This window comes from Nanorana parkeri, unplaced genomic scaffold (assembly GCF_000935625.1).
Source record: "Nanorana parkeri isolate BGI_ZX_2015 unplaced genomic scaffold, ASM93562v1 scaffold905, whole genome shotgun sequence".
Taxonomy (NCBI): Eukaryota; Metazoa; Chordata; class Amphibia; order Anura; family Dicroglossidae; genus Nanorana; species Nanorana parkeri.
In genome coordinates this window covers 559,512-570,271 of record NW_017307173.1, presented here as the reverse complement: position 1 = coordinate 570,271, position 10,760 = coordinate 559,512, and the positions used below count along the sequence as shown (strand labels likewise).

At 42.5% G+C, this 10,760-nt stretch overlaps 2 protein-coding genes across 5 annotated transcripts in view; both read left to right on the top strand.

Moving 5' to 3' along the window:
• Positions 1-10,760, top strand: part of HOXB3 (homeobox B3) — a 27,539-nt gene that overhangs the window by 13,245 nt on the left and 3,534 nt on the right. Inside the window, exon 1 of one of the 4 annotated variants that reach the window (XM_018565980.1) lies at positions 9,164-9,302. The exons of the other annotated variants lie outside the window; for them this stretch is intronic. The gene's annotated coding sequence lies outside the window, so the exon portion shown is untranslated. Of the gene's footprint in view, positions 1-9,163; positions 9,303-10,760 lie in introns of those variants that run through there. 4 annotated transcript variants of the gene reach the window in all.
• HOXB2 (homeobox B2) overlaps positions 3,100-10,760 on the top strand; it is a 16,964-nt gene continuing 9,303 nt past the window's right edge. Inside the window, exon 1 of the mRNA XM_018565984.1 lies at positions 3,100-3,103. The gene's annotated coding sequence lies outside the window, so the exon portion shown is untranslated. The remainder of the gene's footprint in view (positions 3,104-10,760) is intronic.

Genomic DNA, 10,760 nt, shown 5'->3' with positions numbered 1-10,760 from the left:
TATATATATATATATATATATGTACACATACAATATCTGTACAGTTCCTTGTAGATTGAAATATTATTGTGCAGGATTTATTTATTATATATATTATTATACATGATTTATATAACAGTATAGCACCAACAGTTTGCACAGCGCTTTACAATACAAAGGAAGACAGTACAGTTAAAATACAATTCAACACAAGAGGGTTAGGACAGCCCTGCTCATGAGAGCTTACAATCTAAAATATGAGGACAAACCTAGACAATTCAGTTAGTATCATATCAGACAGGCCCCTAAACCACAACATTGACTGTAGATCTAAAGTAGATTGTGCAATCAGACTGTACAGTGTATGGTCAGCCTAAAGACCACACAACAGTAGTGTTTCAAATGAATCCCTAACATTGTGAGGGGTGCCAAAACTAGATGATAAACCTTTTTGCACCCTTGCAGGTACATTCCTGGGCCATTGTACTTTGCAATATTTCCACCACATAATTGTGAGCTTCATTCTGCGTTGTTCACACAGTGTGATGCGTTTAAATACGTTTTAATAATAAGCCACTGAATCCTCATGAACTACACCATGTTTAGTGGATGCTTATGCATATATGATTGATATATAACATAGTAATGGTGAACTATGAAAACAGATGTGAAGGGGCCCTTAATTGTACAATGATGTAATAGCTCCATCCTAACTGTTTCCGATAGACGCCCTTTGCTTGACCTTTTTATATAAGAGAAGGCCCAGGGTCCTTCCTTATATACTTACTATGATCTGTGTAGTAAAGAGGGCTTGAAGAGATACTGTAACAGCTTCAGACTATTTTATTAAATGTTTACATGTAACTTCTACTTGATGTAATATTTATAAATAAACATATAATGCAGGATTTTTACACAACAGGTTTTTTTCCCCATAGCATATTAGACTTTGGGGTTTCTTATAAGGAAAGCCTAAGATGGCCCCCTCACTTTTGGACTGCCTCTAAGGCCACATTCATATGACTGTAAAAAGAAGACGCAGTGCACAGCATTTTTTTGTGTTATGAATCAGAACGCAGGTTTATTGTTTCCAATGGGGGCATGCCCACAGGAGCATAAACATGCACTGTGTTCAGATCCGTAGCACAAAATTAAAAAATCTGTATTGGAGTACATCAATTTTATAATTATTTTACAGGATTTATATAGCGCCAACAGTTTGCGCAGCGTTTTACAATATAAGGAAAACATTACAATCACAATACAATTCAAGACAAGATGGTAAGGAGGGCCCTGCCCCTGAGGGCTTACAATCGAAAATTTTACATGTGTATGCACATAAGCGCATGTTTACGTGCACACTCGCGTACGCATATGTGCATAAATGATGTCCAAACACCAAAATTACATTGAAAACAGTGCAGGAGGAATGGAATTTTAAGCATTTAAATGCATACGTGTTTACGAATCTAAATGCAGGCAGTTTACAGATCATTAACCAGGAATTTTTCAGCCAGAAAAAAAAACCCAAGGGTATACGATCATTAAATAATTTACAGCCATGTGCATGTAGCCTAGGGTATACCCAAAACAGCCTCCTGACTTTCGGATCGACTCTGTCTAAAAGGGTTTCGTCACACTTTTTTTTTTTAACCTGGAGCATAAACTGCTTTACTGCATAAAAATGCATTTCAAATAGAAATCCTATTCAGTGTGTGTCTGGTTCACATCTATGCATTGCAGTTTCACCATTAAAAAAGCACAAGACAGGTTGCACTGTTTGGTTTTTACAAGTATTAAAAGGGCCCATTGAAATGAATAGTACACACACAAAAACACATGTATAGGGCATTTTAGTGCCTGGCTGACTCTCTATAGGGCATTTTAGTGTCAGCTGCACATTGCTTGGGATAATAATGAATGCTTAAAATGCAAAAAAAGAGGGGTACCTGGTTTAAATCCCGGCCAGGACACTATCTGCATGAGGATTGCATGTGCTTGGGTGGGTTTCCTCCGGGCACATCGGTTTCCTCCCACACTCCAAAGACATGCTGGGAGGTTAATTGGCTCCTCTCTAAATTGGCCCTTGTATGTATGCATGTGAGATGGGGACCTTACATTGTAAGCTCCTCAAGGGCAGGGAATGATGTAAAGAGCTGCTTAAATTGTTGGCGCAATATAAATACCTGTAATAATAAAAAAAAATACACATCTCTTCCACATGCAGAAAAATCATAAAGAGAACATAAAGTGATATGTGTCAAAAACAAGTGTTGCTGAACATGCCTATGTATGGAATGGCCCTTGCTCACTTATCTGAGTTGAAAGCCATGGACCGCTGTTTTCAAAGTGTGGTGATAAGGTATGCTAGGAGGGTGCCTGTCACTGCACTCTATGTGCATGCAGGCATTAGGGTGGACCCTGACACCGAGTACTATAGATATCAATAGATATCTGAACTGTATCATTACCTACAATGGTACAGAACAGTGTTCCATATTTATATGCTGGGGGCAGAAAACACGTTGATGATATGTGAATATGTGATATGTGAATGAGCATTGTCATGCAGCAAAGTGGTAAAGTGGTAAGCGTGAAACTACATAAAGGGCCATAGAAGCTAGGGGAGGGGTATGTCCCTCCAACTCAAATACAGCTGTGTACGTTTTGTTGGAGCCCTAAACAGCAGAAGATAAAAGATATACTATTAACAGCATAAAAATAAAATGGCTCAGCAGTAGCAGTGGAGGCCTTGAGTGTGCTAGCTGTTAGAAATATTACGAGACTTGTACAGGCATCCCCCAACGTTCCCCCAAAACCTCCCTCTCCATATTCTCACATCCTTTTTTACCTTGTTCTTGCAGAGAGAAGGAGCTTTTATTACTCCCAAGCTTGTAAAGTTCTCCAACGGGCAATGGGCAGAGCCAGCCGTGATCTTACGGCTGGCTCCGCCCACTTGCAGGTAACCAGGGACGCTGATCTCCAGACAGCCCAACTCTCCCGGACGCTTAGATAGCGGTTCCCGGCTGGCCAGGAGAGAAACACTTTCCCTGGCCAGAGTAAACCTTTCCCTGCTCTGTTGTATGCTGTCAATTAGCAGAGGGGACCTGAAGTTCTCCATCAGGTCCCCTTCTAGTGATTGACAGCAGCAGAGGGCAGGTGATATAGCCAGCTTGCTATTAGATATTGCAAATTGAAATAGCCAATAGGAATCTAGCTATGCATTCCTGTGCTGTTTTTGTTTTTTATTCTGACGGCAGCAGAACCACCGCGTTCCCAGTGTAATGACTGATCAGCGTCCCTGGTTACTGTTCCATCATTAGGATGAGAGCTTAGCAGAGCCGGCTTTTTTATATCACCGCCGACTCTGACAAGCTCTCATTGTAATGACAGCTGGTCCCGGCCAATAGAAAACAGTTGGGCGGAGCTAGCTGTCACTGCTAGCTCCGCCCAATCGTTTTCTATTTTATTTTTTCTACTTTTGTTTTTCTCTTCTGCTCGGTACTACAGAGGTACCGGGCAGAATAGCCAAGCTGAATGCCGCTCGGCGGCATTCGGCTATTCACTCACTGCTGTTCGGCTTCTATGAGAATAGGCAGAACAGCAGCGGAGTAGCCTGCCGGAGGTTCGGCTCAGCCAATCCAGATTTTGGATCGGCTGAGTCGAACTCCTTCTGTACTTCGGGTCATGCTGAGCATGTTTAGCCGACCCGAAGCCAGCAGCAGCAAGCCGATGTATTGTACTGATTTTAGTCTGTGTACGGCTGAAATCAGCCGTACAAGCCTGAAGTGAATAGCCGAACAGTGTTCTACTCACTTCATTTTGGGTCGGTTATTCACTCGGCTGCCTACGGCAGCTTTGGGAATAGACCCCTTAGTTTCTAATAATGTAGGCATGATTCCATAACTACATCTCCCAAGAGACCTTTCCGTACACACATTGTGTGGGCAGGCTGTTTGGAGTCAAGGCAGCAGCATTGTTTTGTGGGGGAAGAAATAAATGTATGCATATAAAGGGGGACAGAGAGGGGTGAGGATTATTAGTATTATACAGGATTTATATAGCACCAACATTTTGCGCAGCGCTTTACAATATAGGGAAGACATTCCAATTACAATACAATTCAAGACAAGATGGTAAGGGGGGCCCTGCCCCTGAGGGCTTACAATCTAAAAGGGAGGGGCAAGTGATACATGAGGAGGTGGCTGTTATGGGATGAATTGTTTGAGAACGTGATGGTTGAGCGGTTAGGTTGAGGTGGGATAGGCTTCCCTGAAGAGATGAGTCTTTAGGGATTGCCTAAAGGCAGTCAAAGTGGGAGATAGTCGGACAGGTTGGGGTAAGGAGTTCCAGAGGATGGGAGAGACTCTAGAGAAGTCATTGAGGCGAGCATGGGAGGAGTTGACGAGGGACCTGGAGAGCAGGAGGTCTTTGGAAGAGTGGAGTGCACGGTTAGGGTAATACTTTGAGATGAGGTTTGAGATATATCTGGGGGCAGAGTTGTCATCTGAGTTTCAGTTTTGTTTTCAGGCATCACAGCGGGGGGCGGAGCCGGCGGGAAATTCAAAAGTGAAAAATTACATTTACACAGAATACACAGAATACAATGGAATCTGCTATGATTACACTTATGTATCAAACTATTTCACTTGAATTTTGTTCCTAGAGCTTTGCCCACGTGCCCTGCTTGCACTTTTACTGTTCTTTCTGCCTGGAAACTTGTGAACGTCCATGGCATCCAAAAAGCGTCCCTTTAGGTCAAAAGTGGTTTTAGACCAGGTAGAAAACGGCGATAGTAAATTAGAATCACTTGCAGAATTGAGCGATAGCGATTCGTTGGGAAATTCGTCCTCAGACACTGAAAGTCACTTTCAAGAAGAGAGATCCTCCAGGTTTACCGAAACAGACAGAACAAATGCCATACAGATATGATGACTACCAGATGATTTGCTAAAGTAGAAGCTGTTGACTTAGTAAAGTGAATGTTAGTAACTGAGGTGAAGACGTGTTTATTGTGAATACCCAATGGTGGACGAGGTTAATAAATACCAGTTTTTGCTTGCCTCTCATTGGTTGATCTGATATACTAAGCTCAGTGAGCATTTACTTTTGTCAGTGGACAAGTTTTACTCCTTTAGTAAATCACTTCCGCTGTGTTAGTGAAACATATACAAGCAGACAGATATGTAACATAGATTTAGAGTGTGTGTTGGCATTTATGATATTTGATATTGGAAGACAGGCTAGTGACATAATACATATTATACCCTTATATCTGTAAAGACTTTGAAGTCCTGGGGCCTGGAACTTGCTCATATTGTTAAAAAAGAACTCCAGACATGCAAAAAGTTAACCTTTGCAGAGGGGCTACCGGCTACCCCCCACCCAGGGGCTCCCCGAGGCCGGGTGTCACCTGGAGCTGAGACCGGGTGACGCCCTGCTGTGACGTCGTCATTGACTTCTGCCGCTGGCCATCTTGGTGATGGACAACGGCAGAGAGAGGAGGGGACGTTCACTCGGCGGGATAAGGTATGACGCCGGGTCCCCTACTCTCTCCTGACACTGTCGGGCTCTCGGTCCATGACCAAGTGCCCGACTTTTCAGAGGGGGTGACACCAAACTGACTGTCAGTCATTTTGGTGTCACCCCTCCAATGATAAATAAAATTCATTCACCGGCACACGCTTGAAGGGTTTTAAAGTATTGGTATGTTTATTCAATACCCAATGTCACATACTGTCATACGGTATGGTGGCACCCGGGTGCGGGCCACAACCCCCTGCACCTCCCTTGTGACGCCACTGCCCCCCCCCCCTTTGCAAGGGTTAACTGCTCGATTCTCTCTAGGGGCTGGAATATATGCTCACCTGATCCTCAAACCTGCTGCGGTGAGTGCTCACCTCTCTTCACCTCCACTCCGGCTGTGGAATGTCTCTCTGCATCCTCACATCTAATGCAAGTGACTGTATTAGACGTGATGATGTCAGCAGGGTTTGGACTGCCTGAGTCCAGGGGAGAAGAGGCTGTTTGGACCGGTCTAGCGGCCAGGCAGGATCAAAGATTGGGCAAGTATCTTCTTTCATCCATCCCCTAGACCAAAACAAGCAGTTAACCCTTGCAGTGAGGGGGTAGAACCACTGCTAGGGTTAATCCTTTGAATGCCTGGACTTCTCCTTTAAGCTATCCATACACTTCTCAGTAAGATGATCTCATATCCATAGTTATCCATACATATTGAGATGACAGATGCCTGATCCAGATATCTGCAGCCAGATTGGGCAACAATCTAATGTCTATAAGTAGCCCATTGGCTGACTAATCTCACTTACAGCAGCCAATGGGCAAGCTTTAGCTCTTGTTCCTCTGTACTTTGCACATCATTGGGTGTTCAGAGTTTACATAGATCTGCAAAGTGAACATCGTCTGTTATTTGAGTAAATCGGCTCCCAGAGTTAAATTAGCAGATGGGTGGAAAAGTTGGAACCACACTTTAATAAATGGCAAGTTGGTAGAATATACAAGCATGATACCCGTGGTAATAAACAAACTTGGAAAGCTACATAATAACAAATGTGGGCAGAGATTTTTATATGAGTTTTATAGACATTGGGGATATACACTAAAAGAGATAGAGTTACATAGTTACATAGTTAGTCAGGTTGAAAAAAGACACATGTCCATCGAGTTCAACAGCATGACTAAGAACTCCTAATAAGTAATGAGAGGTACAAAAACCTTGGGGATAATAATAATAATAATAATAATAATAATATTTAGTAATAATGTGAGGTAGAGATACATTGGGGATAATGCACTAAAAGAGGCACACAATGTCTACTCAGCTTAGTAAATAGGATGAAGTTGTGGTCACTTCAGTTATCCCGTCATGTGCAAGAAAAACCCTTTTGTTAAATGTTCTTTATAGTTGTTTGGGTATCCAGAGTGACCATTAACTTTGCTCTCAATCACTTTAGTATATCAATCCCAGATAGTAGGGTAGAATGGGCCCACACAGGCAGCAGATGATCCTGTTCCACAACACTCTGTCTACACCTCTTTAATGACATCTACTAATGTTAGTTCATTGGATCAAAGCATATATTTAGCCCAAACTGTTTTATGTAGTCTTTGGATAGTGTTGAGAATAGTTAGCACCCCTGTCAGTCTTTTATTGCTGTCTATGTCCTTGCTGGAGAGATCCACCTTCTCCATCTTTCTTGGTGATCATCGTCACCAGGACAGGGAGTGATAGGAAACCCAAAATGTTATGGTTGTCACCAGAGCAGGAGGTGAGGGCAAATCCGCTAATGGGGCATCTGTTCATGGGTGACAGCTGTCTAATAAGGGACTTCCGCTCAGTTAGGAGGCTTTCTATTCACTTCCTGTTGTATCTCCAGGACAGGAAGTGAGGGCAAATCTACCTAAGGACACAGTAAGCAAAAAAGGAAAGTGTATCTAACATATCTATACATACAAGCAGTTTGCATGTTCTCCCTGTGCTTGCGTGTATTTTCTCAGATACTCCGGTTGCCTCCCACAGTCCAGAAGACATGCTGGAAGGTTAATTGGCTCCAGTCTAAATTGGTCCTGTAGGGTTGTGAGATAGGGACCTTAGATTGTAAGCTCCTTGAGGGCAGGGAGTGATGTGAATGTGCAGTATGTAGAAAAGCAAACATTTCCCAGCGCACTCACCAGCCAGCCTGCAATCAATCAATAAATAAAGAACTATTAGGGTTAATCAAGGCCCCTCTACGTAGTGTGGTCCTAACTCTAATGTATGAGAGCCTTCATCTTGTAATATGTATGGCACTGAGTAAATTGTAGGCTCTATATAAATAGCTGTAATGATAAAGGTTTTGTCTGGAGAAACCTAATAACTGTTACAATAACTATATATGACTATGGTATATATATTGTACAATAATAACTGTTCTTTTTGCCTGCCAAACTTACATCCCATGTGGCATTGACTGCACAGAGAGCTATAAGGATAGATATATTGGAAAATATAAGTAACACCTCCCCTAGTACAGTACCTCGGTTCACGAACGCTTCTGTTCGCGTACAATTCGGTTGCGAACAGGAAGTTTGGCAAAATTTTGCTTCTGTTCACGAACTCCGCATCGCATGAAGAACACAACCGCAGCCATCTTCCCTGCTCTGACACATGGTCCTGGCATCCTCTAGCCGAGATTGCGGGCTGATCACAGTTTGATTCGGTTTGCGACCAATTCGGTTCGCGACCAGAATCGTGGAACTAATTAAGTTTGTGAACCGAGGTACCGCTGTATTTTGCTTTAGAATATGAATAAGGAATGCAAACTTTTAAAACTCTTCAAAAACGGAAGAGTGCTACCTGTAGCCTTCAGCTGCACCCTTGATGCAAGATAACCCCATGGTTTTAATCCTAACAATCGATGCCTGCCATTCCCTCCACACACCAGCAGTGCCTGCCAAACTCTCCCCATTCATCTGCTGTGTCATTTCCCCCAACATATGTGCACTAGCCCTGCGCTGACTGACACAGGACACCTTAGTGCAGTTACACTGATCGCGATTTACATATTCCAAAGTAGCAAATGCCCAAGAGGAGGGTGAGAGCCCTGTCAATTAACCCCTTCTGGCACCACGTGATCTTGCATAGCACGGTAAGGGAATGTGGTGGTGCTGGCCTCCCCTGGCAGCGCAGGGGTTAAACTGCAAACAACTAGACGCCTTAGATTAAAAAAAAGAAAAAGAGAAAGGCTTCTATGTAATAACACCCAACGTAGGTGAGTTCAAGCGCTCTATTAGCATAGCCTGGCACCTAATTGAGCAGCAGAAGTCTTGCTACCTCCAAGAACTAGGCCTGTGTCCACGTCTGTCATTAGCATAATCCCTCAGTGGTGACGCTGTGTTTAGAGCAATAACAGCCGCTGACTTGTGGTGTAAAAAGCAACAATTTTTTAATTTATTTTTTTTAATTTTTTGGGGATAATAATGATCTCATCGTTGGAGCGGCAGAAGACAATGGCGGAGTTTGGGGGGATTTCTTGCTGCTGGATGTGGTTGAGGAGCCGAGGCCATTGTTAGCAGGGAAGAGTAGGGCGGTGTATAGGGTAGCCTTGAAGCTCAGCTTGTCCATTGAAAGCCCTGAGATTAGCACGGATCTTCTTCCAGCTCTGCCTTCTCCAGGAGCCTCTCTTCACCCATCCTGGGCTCCTGCCCGGGGCATCCTAAATGCTGCTCACCAGGCTGCCAGGGAGGACTCGCCGCCTATTGATTGCGCTCGGAGTGGATATATATGATGTCTGCTAGCGGTTTGCTCGTCAGAGTCTGCTAAGGTAAGCTGGACCCAAATAGTCTATCAGTGAATGGCGGAGTCTGTGTCCCAGTGATTTATGACCATATGACTGCAATCTCGGTTCAAGAAGAGTTCACAGCTGCCTTAAGCTCCCCTCCGCTCACACACTTTCCATATTTCTTAGCTGCTCATTAAACATCTATTTACTGCAATCTGTTTAGGTGAATAATCGAAGAAATACAAGTAGCAAAATACTGCCTATTATTTCATGTTGTTTCCTGCCATTGAAGCTAGACAGGCACGTCAAGGTGCGCAAGAGCCATCAGCTATTGTCTATGGTTCTGTCACCCAGAAATAATACGGAGCTTTCATTTTAGATTTCCGATCATTTCTGGGTGTTTTATTAAACCTCGACTTGTATCCCTCAATAGATCGCCTTCGTCTGTTTTCCTTGCCTTTCCTCTGTTAGTAAATATGCAGCAAGCATTTCAGATCAGGATGGATTGCTCTTTCTATGAAACCTTCTTAGGTGAAGTTTTTATTTGTTGGGGGATTTTCTTGTGCATGTGTAACGTGTCGGTTCTCAGCCATAAAAGTTCCTTTTACAAAGGTAGAGTGCTAAGGGTATTATTTTATTTATAGAAAGATAAATAAATCAAAATTCAGTTCTTAAATGAGAAAGATGGGGGCAGTGGCAACTAATTGGAACACCATATCATTTAATATTTATTATTCAGGTAGAGATTTTTTTTCCCCCCTTAAACAATTCCTTGGAGTAAATAATTAGGAGTCCGACAAAGATAAATGAGCGACATTTGTGACGTGTGGAGAGACGAGCTACAAAAGCTGCCCAGACCAGACTTACTCTCCTATCTGCCATTATTATTATACGACTCCAAACATTTTATTATCTGCGAGGCAGGGAGAGGGGACACAACTCGGGTGGCCCAAATATTGGGGACAAAAACAAGGCCTCGTATGAGAGATGTAACAGGGTTCCCACAATACTCTGCGCTTGGATTCATTGAAACACACACCGGTGGAATTATATATATATATAATACATTTTAACACACACACATATCATATATACACATACATACAACATTTTTTACACACACACTCACTCGCTCGCTCACATACTATATATACACATACATTTTACACACATATCATATGTACACATACATACATTATTTTGTACACACATACACACTTATATACTGTAGATACACATACATTTTACACACATATTATACATAAAACATTTTTTACACACACACACACACATATCAAATATACACATACATACACCATTTTTTACACACATTTTTTACACACATACACACACACACACACACACACATATATATAAAATATGCACATACATACAGCATTTGGTACACACACACACACACACACACATATATATGTATGTATACCTATGTGTTGATATGATTTATGTGTGTACATACTATAGTATCTACAGTATAAATTT